We start from the raw sequence: 13,078 nt of genomic DNA, 5'->3' as shown, positions 1-13,078 counted from the left end.
CATTAGTTATTAAGGCAATATTGAGTTGTATTTCATCAGTATATAGGTTTAGATTTTTACCTCAAAATGATCAAGCGAAACATATATTTATCTAATCCACCGGCATTAGGTCGTGTTTATACAAGAATTTTTAGAGAGCATTTAATTTTTCTGCAAATTGGTTTGTTTATTCTGTATTTCGCATTCTTTTAAGTTTCCATAAAAATGTCAAATTTGATTTTTATCTAATATAAAAATTATTAATAAAAGAGTGTTAATATTAGATATAATCAATACTTTCAAATAATTTATTACTAACATTAAAATAGATTTTAATTTTATTAGTTTGTATCTGATTTTCTTTTTTTATGTTTTTCTATATATATATTTTTTACTAAATTTATTATCTAAATAAATATTAATTTGATTCCGCGTAAATACGCGGGGCTTACGACTAGTTTACTCTATAAACTAAAGAGGCAGAATTCAGATACTATCATCCAAATTTTTATGTATAAATATGTTTACATTGAATATAATTTAAACATTCATCAAAAAAATTATAATCGGCATTTAATATTAAGATAATAGATATTTTTTAAAATCTCTAATTGAAATACAAAACCATATAATACATTTTAATTATCAAATCATGGGTAGTGATTAAAGTCTAATATCAAAGATCAGTTTGCAATAATAATAAAAAAATTATGAAATACTGTATTTCATTAGCGAGCCGATTTAATGATTTATTGTTTTTATTTAGTAAGTAATTATGTGAATCATGCGGTGAACATATTAAGTGAATCAATAAATTCATATCAGGAGGTTTGATTTTCAAATCTTTTTGTATTATCTTTTTGTATTATCTTAACATATACAATCTAATGAATTTATTGATTTAGAAAAAAAGACAACGAGTTAATAAGTCATAAATATCTATATGTAAATCCTTGTGGTACAAAATCGTCATAAAAAGTTCAGATTAATTGATATAAATTTAATGCTGGTTTGAATAATCCATGGACATTTTATCCCTGGTTTTTTTTGCTAGATACAGTGTTTTTTTTTTGACGAAACATCGTCTCTCTAGTTAGCACATCGATTGAATCATAAGAGGGCTAAAATATCACTATTATTATCAATTTTAATTAAAAGTCTTTTGGTCTAAGTTATTAATTTTTTAAAATATTAAATAACTAAAATTTCATTTTATAAAAATTCCAATTAAATAAAATTAAGAAAAAAAATTAAACAATAATAAATGTTTTTTCTTACTTTTAATTATATTTATTAAATAAATAAATAATATATTCAATTTAATCTGTAAAATATTACTAATATAAAGAGGAACTAATTAAATTTAAAATAGAATAAAAGGAACATAAATTTAATTAAATTTTAAAGTGATATTTATCCTTAAAAAAAATAAAAAAATCAGTGCAGTGGATAGGGACTTCTCTGTCAAACTGAGCACCAGCATACGCCATAGGGACACGCGACACTATTAACATTAGTGATATTTACTTCTTTCGGTCCATAATATTTGTCGCATTTGAGAAATTTTTTTAGTTCATAATACTTGTCATGTTATAATATTAAGAGAGCATTAATTGCTATTTTTCCATGTTTGCCCTCCATTTATTTAGTGAAAGAATACAATAAACAAATGAAAATGATAGTTATGAATGTAAACAGGTTTTAATGTAGGTTTAATTTAGTAAAAGCGTTTATAAATTAAGACATATTAATTGTTTTCTTAGTTCTTGTGCCAAAGTCAAATGCGACAAATATTATGGACTGAAGGAAATATATTTTGTACCAACATCCTATCCTTTTTCATCCTCATTGTTTACTTATTATTCCTTCGTTTCAATAGAATTGTTCATTTAACAAAAAAAATTATCTCAATTTTTTTCTATTTTTAAAAAGTAATTAACTTTTACACTTAATTTATTATATTATTCCTATTTAAAATTCACTAATAAATAAATTACAAGTAGACCTTATATTAATAGGGATATGATAAAAAAAATAAAAAAAATTGTACAAAATCCATAAACAACAATTGTTTTTTTAAGCTATGTGATAAAGATAAAGTAGACAATTCTATTACGACGGAGGAAGTCATATACGTATATGATGATGACACCCTTGTATTGTTATTATTTATATTTTTTGTAATATAAATATTTTAAGAAGTTTTAAAAATATTATAGGGGTGGAACATGCGCGATAAAACAATTTATTGAAAACACTTAGAGAGAGAAAAGATATAGAGAGAAAAAGTTTTTTTTTTTTTTTTGATTTCGAGCGTTGGGGAATGTGAGCTTCGGCTTTCAACCGGATATCATCGTCTCTTAACTCATTTATTTCATTGTTTTTGTTGTGTTTTTGAATAAACGGATATGTTTTTAGAGTTTTTTTAGGCTTAATCACCAAAAAATGCCAAACCTATACGTTTTGTGTCAATTATAGCCAAACCTTTAAAAATCACCAGATTTAGCCAAACCTTATATGTTCTGTTTCTTTTTTGGCCATTTTTGAATCGAACCGGTTTTTTTGACACCGTGTCGTCCACGTCACCGCCAACTAAGCAATTGGCTGGCATGTCAGCTGAAATATTTAAATAAGGTTTGGCTATAACTGACACAAAATGCATATGTTTGGTATTTTTTGATGAATAAAACTAATTTTAAAATTAAATAATTAAATAATTAATTATATTATAATAAAATTCATATATATTTAAAAAATCATAATTTTATTTAACGCTAATTAAAATTAATTTATTTTTACTAAATTTAAATAATTATAATATTTTTTTTACATATTTGAGAGATATATAATTAATTTAAGGGAAAAGGGTCATTTATGCCCCTAAGGTTTGTTTACAGGATCAAGTGAGCCCCTAACGTCTGGAAAGGTTCAATTATGCCCTTAACGTCTTAAAAAGTAAACAACCAGGCCCCTATTTTGACTTATAAATGAGACGTTGGGGGGCCTAATTGTCAAAATCGGAGGGTCTGATTGTCCAATTTTTAAGACGTTAGGGGCATATTTGAACCTTTCCGGACGTTAAGGGCTCACTTGATCCTCGAGTCAAATGTTAAGGGCATATATGACCCTTTTTCCTTAATTTAAATTCTAATAAAAACAAAAAATGTCATATTCATCTTAAAATTTATTTTTTTAAATTCCAGTCGTCGATTCTTTGACACCGCCGCCGTTTGAGACCCAATTATTCGTCTTCCAACGAACAATCTGAGAGTAATATACACAACAAATATACGACAGTGTTCATAAGTCAACTATACACATATAAATATAAAATAATTACTGAATAGACTGCTTATTTAAAGGACGAGTTTAATTATTTTCTCATTTTTTTTCTTTAAAAAGTGAAGCTCATTGTGGTGTAATCAATATATATCATGATGTTTATAAGCAAAAACGCATATGTCATTTTACTCGGCATAGCCAAAAAATTACCTTAATTTATACATAACTATTTTATTTATTACCTAAATCCAGTCATAACAAGATCTCAACAACATTAAAAATACTAAATCAAGTTCAAAATCATCATAAACATTAAATCCTTTCACCAAATTTAATTCAATATTAATTCCTAAGTAATACGTTAATTCATTTTTTAAATTACATATTCATTAAAATTTATTATAATATAAATTTATTAGATTTAATTAGGTTTAATAAAAAATTAAAATTAATTTTAATTAGTATTAAATAGGAAATATTAATTATTTTTAAATATATATAAATTTCATAAATGATATAATTAATTTACTAATTATTAAATTTAAAAATTGGCTTGAATTTAAAATTAGGTTTATTCACCCAAAAAATACCAAATCTATATTTTTTGTGTCAGTTATAGCCAAACCTTATTTAAATATTTCAGCTGCCATGTCAGCCAATTGCTTAGTTGGCGGTGACGTGGACGACACGGTGTCAAAAAAACCGGTTCGATTCAAAAATGGCTAAAAAAGAAACAGAACATATAAGGTTTGGCTAAATCTGGTGATTTTTAAAGGTTTGGCTATAATTGACACAAAACGTATAGGTTTGGCATTTTTTGGTGATTAAGCCTTTTTTTTATTTGCTATACAGTTTGCTTTGGATCGTTCAAATTTTTTTAGCATTTGATCAAACTTTAGATTTTAATTCTTGAGGATTCAAGCGTTTCATATAATTTGAAGTATATTAGCTACAGCACAAGAGAAAATAGAAGTTTTGGTGTCAAGAATTATCAACAATTGAATTTTTTCTGATTATTTAACACATGTAAAATTTGTGTCTTTTAATTTTTATTGTTGTTTTGTTTCTTTTCGTTGGTCGATTTTATAATTTCATTTTTTTTTTGTAATTATAATCTATAATATACTTTGACAATTTAAGTTGAATTGTTGATTTCCATAATATATTATCTTGATAAATTTTTTTTTACTAATTGCTTAAATAAAATTATATATATATATATATATATATATATATTGATGCATTAGGTCGATCAATCATGCCAAAACTATAAAATGTCGCTAAACCTTATAAATTAAATTAAATAACTAAGGGCACAATATAAAGAAAATGATGGGGGTGATTACTGGAATTAAGAAAACGTTCTAATGAATTAAAATTCGGCTCAAGCTAATTAAAGTTAAATTAATTGAATCATATTTTTTGTTTAATTAAATTGATTAACTAAAATTAAATTAATTGAAAATTTTCAAAAATAAATTAAGCCGACTGGATTAATTGATTAATACGATTAAACTGATAATAATTGATCAATTATATTTAATAAAATGATAAAAATTGTGAATGTGAAAAATCATTTTATCTAAAATTTACTGATGGAGTCTGCCTTCTGAACCGGTGAGTGAACCTGCAAAACAAGGTAGAAGCTAACCGGACGGTGGTTGTCCGATTAACTCTCCGATGCTAAAGTCAGTCTAGAGCTTTGAGCAGCGTTTTGAGTATATGAATGTCATTGTGATTCTAGGCATACCTCGTGCTCCTTTTATAGTAGTCGAATATACCTAGTAGAGTTGTATTAGGCAGGTGAATCCTACTTTGTAGGGATTCGGCCTTATCGTAGAGATTCTCCTGATTTGTCGGGATCTACCTTAATCTGATAAGAGTCCTATTTAGGAACGTCTTCCTAAATAGTCTTATCTTCCTAAAGTAGAGCTTATCCTTCCATATGTAGTGTTTGTGTCCTAAATAGGACAAGATTTCCATATTTAGTCGTTTACCCGAATCCCGGGCCTGGCGCGCTCTTGGCGGATCATGTGGGATTCGGTCTTTATTAGCGTGTTACCGAATCTTAGAGATTCGGCATCTCCTTCATACCTTTTCGGTCTTCAGGGGGAGTCCGGTGTCACCTGAGAGTAGATCTCCTGCAACTCGGCTCCATTATACTTACAGTAGGATTCGGTATCCATCATTAGCCCCCCCGCAAGTGAGCTGAAGTAGTTTGGCATTTATGCCTTAGTGGATTTTGGCTCTTTTGGAGCTGAGTTCTCTTATACGGGCGAGTCGTTTTGTATTCCGGGCGAGTCGTCTCATATGTTTGTGGGTGACGTTTCTTCTTTAGTAAGATTCTGTGTTGCCACGTGTCAGCATTTAATGATTTCAACGGTTAATGATTCAAAAGCGTTTTGTATTTAATCTCTTTGTATTTCTTCTTTTCCCTCTTACTTACTTTTCGAATTTACTCTCATTTCTTGTAGCTTTTCCCTTTTCGTTCTTCGTTTGATCATTTGATTCTTCGTGACTTGTTTTCAAGAGATTTTTCAGGTATGTTTTCTTTCGTTGTTTGGATGTTAATATGGCTTTCTTCTTTGTATATATTCTTCATGGTTTATATTCTGGAAATTCCTTTTCTGTGCTTGTTGTTCTTCGATGTGTTCTTCAACGTGTTCTTCAATATATTTTTTGTTTGATCCTTATTTTGTGTTTATGTTTGTGATTCCCTGTTCTAGGATGCCTCTTAGTCGAGTGGAAGATGCATGCGCTGCTATGGCTTTTACCCGATCAAAGCTTCGTAGGGATGAAGTCTTAGATATCTATTTTAAGTATAGTTTTCCTTTCGATTATAGGGTAATATTACCCGGTGCCGATATGGCTGCGTCCGATTCTCCCGGATCTTCTTGTAGGGCGGTTCTCTTCGAAGAGCAATTTGTTGCTGGTCTTAGGTTTCCTTTAGATTCATTTTTAGTAGAAGTGTGTAGGGATTTAAAGGTTGCTCTGGGGCAACTTTACCCTGGTACGATTAGAGTAGTGCTCGCCTTTTCGGAGGCATGTAGGCTCCGGGGCTGTGCCCCTTCTCTCAAAGTGTTATATCATTTTGTAGACTTTAGGAAGTGTGATGGCTGCTTCGTTTTCGCCCTTGGTAGAGAAGGGCGATCTCGTATTTATCTTCCTTGCCTAACCAGTCGCTGGCGAAGGCGTTTCTTTATTGTCTACCATAAATTTTCTTTTCTTCATTTTTCGGATGGTTTTTCTTCTCATCCAGTTCGGAGCTGTTCTTCTCCTTTAAATTTATCCGAGTCAAAACTTGCTTTCGACATATCTTCCTGTAGTGTTGAATCGCGTCCTATTTTAGATGTCTTGGTCAATAGTCATCTTCGGCGTCGATGGCTTCCTTTGGAGGATCCTCCTCGAGGCTTGGCGGATCTTTGCTACTCTTTTGTTCAAGGTATATTAGTTTGCTTAAGTTCTTTTTAATGTTTCTTTTGTAGGATGTCTTCTTCTTCTGACGATTTCCTTTCCGGATTTCAAGTAGATTTGGACGTTCCGATGGGTGGTCCTGACGTTCCTATTGCCAACATTATTCCTGGCGACATTGACGTGGATGGGGCTCCTGTTGATATTCCCATAGCTCCTGCCGAGATAGCGTTGCCTGAGATTATTATTGTTGATGATGATGAGTCGGCTGATCCAGTAGGCGACGAGGCGGTTCCGTCACTACTTCCCCCTCTAGCATCATCTATCGTCTCGGGGGGAGTTGGGGGTGTGGCCTCAGAGGGGCCTGTTGTTGCTGATTCGGGAGAGATTTCTCTAGGTCGAGACCCGGATTCTCCGTCTAGAAAAAGACGTCGAGTTGGCGATGATTCTCCAACGAGGGAGAGTTTTCCTGGAAGCTCTTCTTCTGCTCCAGACTTGGTTCAGTGGGTCGAAGGTCAGGATCCTGCCAGTTTGCTGAATCCGAGAGTGCTAGCGGAATATATCCGGACTTTGGCGATTCCTGCTGATGTCACGTGGTTTTGTGGTAGGCCGGGTCAAGAGCTTTCCGATCTGGCTTGTTTTCATGGTTTCTCTGTAAGTGCTTTCTTTCTTGAGTATAATATATTTTTTGTATTCAGTTGTTTTCTTATTTGTTTATTTCTGTTGTGTGTAGGCTCTTCAATCTGTTTTGGTATTGAACGACCGCCGACAGTGTGCCGAGGAGGAGGTCGAGCGTCTGTCTTCTCTTTTGGCGACTTCCGAGTCTGAAAGGGCGAAATTGAAGGCCTCTTTGGAAGAGCATGATTCTCTCCTGGCGCAGCTCAAGGCGCAGGATGCGATTAATGATCGCCAGGTGAAAGTGATTGAGAAAAAGACCGATGACTTGACTCAAGAGATTGAGGAGCTTATTCGGATCAATTCCCTTGTTGGTGGGGAGAGGGACAATCTAAGATCGGAGGTTGAGGGTCTTCACATCCGTCTGCTAGATACGAAGGCTTTCTACTCTGCTTTGATAAGCGAGTATCGCCTTGCGATTGGGAGGAAGCTTCTAGAGCAGAATCCTAATATTGATCTTTCTGGGGTTAACGGGTTGGATCCCCAGGCCATCGCCCGTGATCTTCTCGCCAAGATGTCTAAAGACCGCGTCTAGTAGTTTTTCTTTTGATTGTATTTGCTGATGTATTGATTTTGCTTTTTGTAATTCACAATTTATGAATATATTTTCTATGTTTCTTCGAAATGTGCTTTCGCCTTATTTTTATGTACTTGATTTGCCTCGAGGGTTATTCTAAACCCTGTTCTTTGCTTTTTATAGAGTTAATCTAAACTCTTTTTATTTTTGTTTTTGTTGAGTTAATCTAAACTATTTTTATTTTTGTTGAGTTAATCTAAACTCTTTGTTGGCGATTTGCCTTTTCTGAGTTAATTTAAACTCATTTTTTAGCCTTTTGTGGCGATTTGCCTGGTTCGGCGATTTTGCTTTGAGTTAATTTAAACTCATTTTCTTAACCTTTGGTGGCGATTCTCCTATTCCGGCGATTTTGCCTTGAGTTAATTTAAACTCATTTTCTTGGCTTTTAACCTTTAGTGGCGTTTTGCCTATTCTGGCGATTTTGCCTTGAGTATATTCATTTTCTTGGCTCTTAGCCTTTCTTGAATTTGATCTTTCTTTTTTCTTCTTTCATCTTTGATTTAATTGTTCGTGGCTGTTCTTGATTTTCATTTCTTTATTGGTTCGTCTGGCTAATCAAATAGCAGCAAAATTGAACTTTTATTGATAAAAGATGGCATACAAAAAATTAAAGATAGATTTGACGCCATCTGGTAAGACGTGAAGTCGTTACTGATGATGGGTCTTTTTTCGTTCCTATTCTTCCTTCTTTTCGGTTTTGTTTTCTTGGAGATCCACCACTGACTCGTCATAGCACTTCTTGGCTATTCCTTGGTCTCCTCTCAGCGTCACTACTCCCTTTTCAGTTGGTACCTTCATTGCCAGCGCTCTGATGCTGGTTACCGCTGCCGAGTCATGGAGGAAAGGTCTTCCTAGGATGGCATTATATGTCAATTCCATGTCCACTATGTTAAATAGTGACATGATTTTCTTGTTTATTCCTCTTTCTGGGCCGATTATTACCTCCAAGGTGACTGCTCCCAGCGGGGTGATGGAGGGTCCACCGAGTCCTGATAGCGGAATTGGGACTCGGCGTAGCCTTGACGCTGTTCCTCCCAACATTTTGTATGCTGCGTTTGTCATGAGGTTTACTGCGCTTCCTTCGTCGATAAGGATCCGCTCCATGTTCCAATTTTCAATGATAGTAGTTACTACCAAAGCATCGTTGTGAGGTGCTTTGACGTGTTCATAGTCTTCTACATCGAAGATCACTGGCGGCATGTGAGTTTCTCGTATGTTCATTACTTCCTTCCTCTGCTTCCTCCTGATCGTGGAGCTACTATGCCCTCCACCATTAATCATGTGTATGGTTCCCAGAATTTTGGATGGGCGCTCGTCTTCCTTTTCTTTTGGCTTGTCTTCTCTGTTTCTTTTTTCTCCCTTGTCATTGCTCTTCTCTTTTCGGGCCACAAATTTCCTCAGCTCGCCTGTGTCGATCATTCTTTCGATCTCGACCTTCAAGTCTCTGTAGCTGTCCGTTTCGTGTCCGTAATCGTCGTGAAATTTGCAGTACTTTCTGGTGTCTCTTACTTCTGCTTTCATTTTTGGTGGCCATACCACGTTTTTGACGTTTTCTTTGATCCACATGAGGACATTAGTTCGGCTGGTGTTTAGTGGAGTGAAGTTATTCTCATCATCTCTGGGATCGTATCTTGATTCATATCTTGTCTGGGGGGCGAATCGTCTGCTCTCTTCGGGTCTTCCTCTCCTGTCATCAGGTTTGGACTTGGTTTTTTCTCTGGATCTCTCTTTTGATTCTTTTCCTTTTGCTTCCTTTCCGCGAATCGCCCTTCGCCCTTCGTCTAACTCGAAGTATTTCTGAGCTATGCCCATTAAGTTCGAGAAAGTTGTGGGTTTATTGACTAGCAGCTTGTCCACCAGCTTTCCGAATCGCGTCCCGTCTCGCAATGCTTCTGTCGCCATGTCGACGTTCAGGTTGTCTATCTTCATAGCTTGCTTGTTGAATCGTTCGATGTAGCTTCGCAGGGTTTCTCCTTCTTCTTGGATACAGACTCTTAGGATACTGGTAGTAGTTTTAGCTGGGATGTTTGTGAGATATCTGTTGAGGAATTCTGTTGAAAGCGAAGCGAAGCTTTTGATCGAGCCTGGTTTTAATTTGTTATACCATCTCTGTGCTGTGCCCGTGAGCGTGGTAGGGAAAACCCTGCAGAGGATGGCGTCTGATACGCTGAGTAGCCCCATGGTCGCTGTGAACCTAGAGGTATGGTCTCGGGGGTCTCCTTCCCCATTGAAAATTGGCAAGGTCGGCAGCTTCATGCTGTGCGGGATGGTTTCCTCCATGATCTCGGGCGAGAGGGGTGATCCTTTCAACCTGAGGTCATCTATGTCCAATTCTTCAGATTTTAGTTTTTTGAGCGCTTTGGCGATCTTCTCTTCTAAATCTTCTTCCACCACATATGTGGCTTTGCTTTTTTGGGGTGTCTCTGACGATTCGCCCTCTCCTTCTTGGTGTTTTTTCTTATTTTGTTCTTTCCCTGCATCTCTTTCTTGTCGCTTACTCCTTGGTGGGGCGTCTTCTTTTTCCTTCTCCCTTCGTTCGTCTCTTTTCGTATTCAGACCGCTTCGGGCGTCCTCCTGGTTGTGTTCATTTCTGGGTGCCTCCGGCGATTCCTCGTTAGATTTTTCTCTGTCCGGACTTTCCTCGTCGCTGGTTTTATTTTCTCGCTGGTTTCTTGCTTCGTTCCTTTCTTCGTTTCCTCTGGTCCGAGGTTCCTTGCTTTTGTTGTTTTCTGCCCTTGTCTCTCGTCGGCCTGGGTTTGCACTTTCTGTTCTTTCTCTTCTTCTGGGAGCTGTAGGGCTGAAGTTTTCCCTTAGCATTTTCATAGTTTCTTCGTGCCTGTCGTTTGTTCTTTTGGCTTCACTAGCCAATCTGTCAAGATTTGCCTGTACAGATTCTAGTATCTTTTTCAGCATTTCGCTGTGTGGATCTTGTGCCGCTGCATTTGGTGCTTGTTCTTCAGTGCTTAGGTTGAAAGCAATTGGGTTGCTTCCCCTTATCGGATTAGTTTGGTACTGAGGTGTTGAGAAGGAGGGTCCTCCGGTGTTGCTTTTTTCCCCGGAGTTGTGAAGCCCGTCTTCCGTCACGTTGATTATCTCCGGAGTGTTTTTTGACTCCATTGGTTGTTTGTCTTTCAGGTTTACTCTTTCAGAAGTCATCTTCTTCAATGAGATTTGTATTCGAGTTCAGAAAAGCTCATTCTTTTGAAGTTTAGTTAAGCTTTTCCCACAGACGGCGCCAATTGATGGAGTCTGCCTTCTGAACCGGTGAGTGAACCTGCAAAACAAGGTAGAAGCTAACCGGACGGTGGTTGTCCGATTAACTCTCCGATGCTAAAGTCAGTCTAGAGCTTTGAGCAGCGTTTTGAGTATATGAATGTAATTGTGATTCTAGGCATACCTCGTGCTCCTTTTATAGTAGTCGAATATACCTAGTAGAGTTGTATTAGGCAGGTGAATCCTACTTTGTAGGGATTCGGCCTTATCGTAGAGATTCTCCTGATTTGTCGGGATCTACCTTAATCTGATAAGAGTCCTATTTAGGAACGTCTTCCTAAATAGTCTTATCTTCCTAAAGTAGAGCTTATCCTTCCATATGTAGTGTTTGTGTCCTAAATAGGACAAGATTTCCATATTTAGTCGTTTACCCGAATCCCGGGCCTGACGCGCTCTTGGCGGATCATGTGGGATTCGGTCTTTATTAGCGTGTTACCGAATCTTAGAGATTCGGCATCTCCTTCATACCTTTTCGGTCTTCAGGGGGAGTCCGGTGTCACCTGAGAGTAGATCTCCTGCAACTCGGCTCCATTATACTTACAGTAGGATTCGGTATCCATCATTTACCATGAAACTTCTTTCTATGTAAAATTAATAGAAAAAAAAATTTACTACTAATTTTGATATCTCAATCTATAAATTATTTTTAGCATAGTCTAGTCATTTTTACTATAGCAATTAGATAAAAAAAAAGCCGAATATGATTAAATATTTGGCCAAATGTTGTAAAAAGGCCAAACCTTTCACAAAAGTTTCACAAAAGTCCTGACCTTTCAATTTTGTCGATTTTGGCCAAAAACTGATTATTTGGGTTCACAAAAGTCCTGACCTTTCAATTTTGTCAATTTTGGCCAAAAATGGATTATTTGGTTTCACAAAAGTCCTGACCTTTTAATATTTGGCATACCACATAGGTGCCACATAAGCATCACATAGGCAAATTGAAATCAAATCGAGAGTTGGCCACAATTGAAACCAAATAATTTGTTTTTGGCCAAAATCGACAAAATTGAAAGGTCAGGACTTTTGTGAAACTTTTATAAAAGGTTTGGCCTTTTTACAATATTTGGCCTAAATATTTAAACATGCACGAACGAACTGTAGTCTAAATGGTATAAATGTTATGCAGCAAACCATTAAGGTTATGAGTTTAATTCCTTTCACAAACGTCAATTCTTTTTCAATATAAAAAAAGATATCTATATTTAAATATGCATGATTTTTTTTTTGAGAATTACATCACTAGATATTTGCTACATATGACATGTTTAAGACAGCATCTTTTTTCTCTAACCTAATTAAGTATAAAATCACGACAAATGAGCTACTAAAGGAATATAAAGTTTGATATATACTATTAGAATAACACAATTAAATATCAAATATTATATAGTAATATAAATAAATATAGCAGAGCATGCACCTAAGTCAACCAACTCTTCACCCTTTTCATCAACTAGATCAGTTAAAAATTGAGATTTATTAGATTTGGAAAAATTTAGATGGGTATCAATAAAGAAATATGCTATCCAGGAGTATTTCTATAATATTATAGTAAAACTTTATCTCAATTAATTATAGGATTACTTACTTCTAAAATTATGACCTTTATATTAAATTTTAAAAATAACATAACTTTTAGAACGTGTCAATCATATACATTATTTTTTTTTATTTTAAAATAACTCTGGCAAATTTTAGTATACGTGGCATTTCTGTGATTGACACATTTTAAAAAGCCAAATTATTTTTTTAAACTTGGTGCAAATGTCATAATTTTATATATAATTAATCTTTAGTCATATAAAGTTTAAACGAAAATTAAAATATATTTATTTTATCTTTTGTCAGATAATCTTTACACACAAACTCTTAAAAATG

The sequence above is a fragment of the Mercurialis annua genome, linkage group LG6 (assembly GCF_937616625.2).
Source record: "Mercurialis annua linkage group LG6, ddMerAnnu1.2, whole genome shotgun sequence".
Lineage (NCBI taxonomy): Eukaryota > Viridiplantae > Streptophyta > Magnoliopsida > Malpighiales > Euphorbiaceae > Mercurialis > Mercurialis annua.
The sequence above is the reverse complement of the archived record's forward strand: the minus strand, read 5'-3'. Positions refer to the sequence as shown.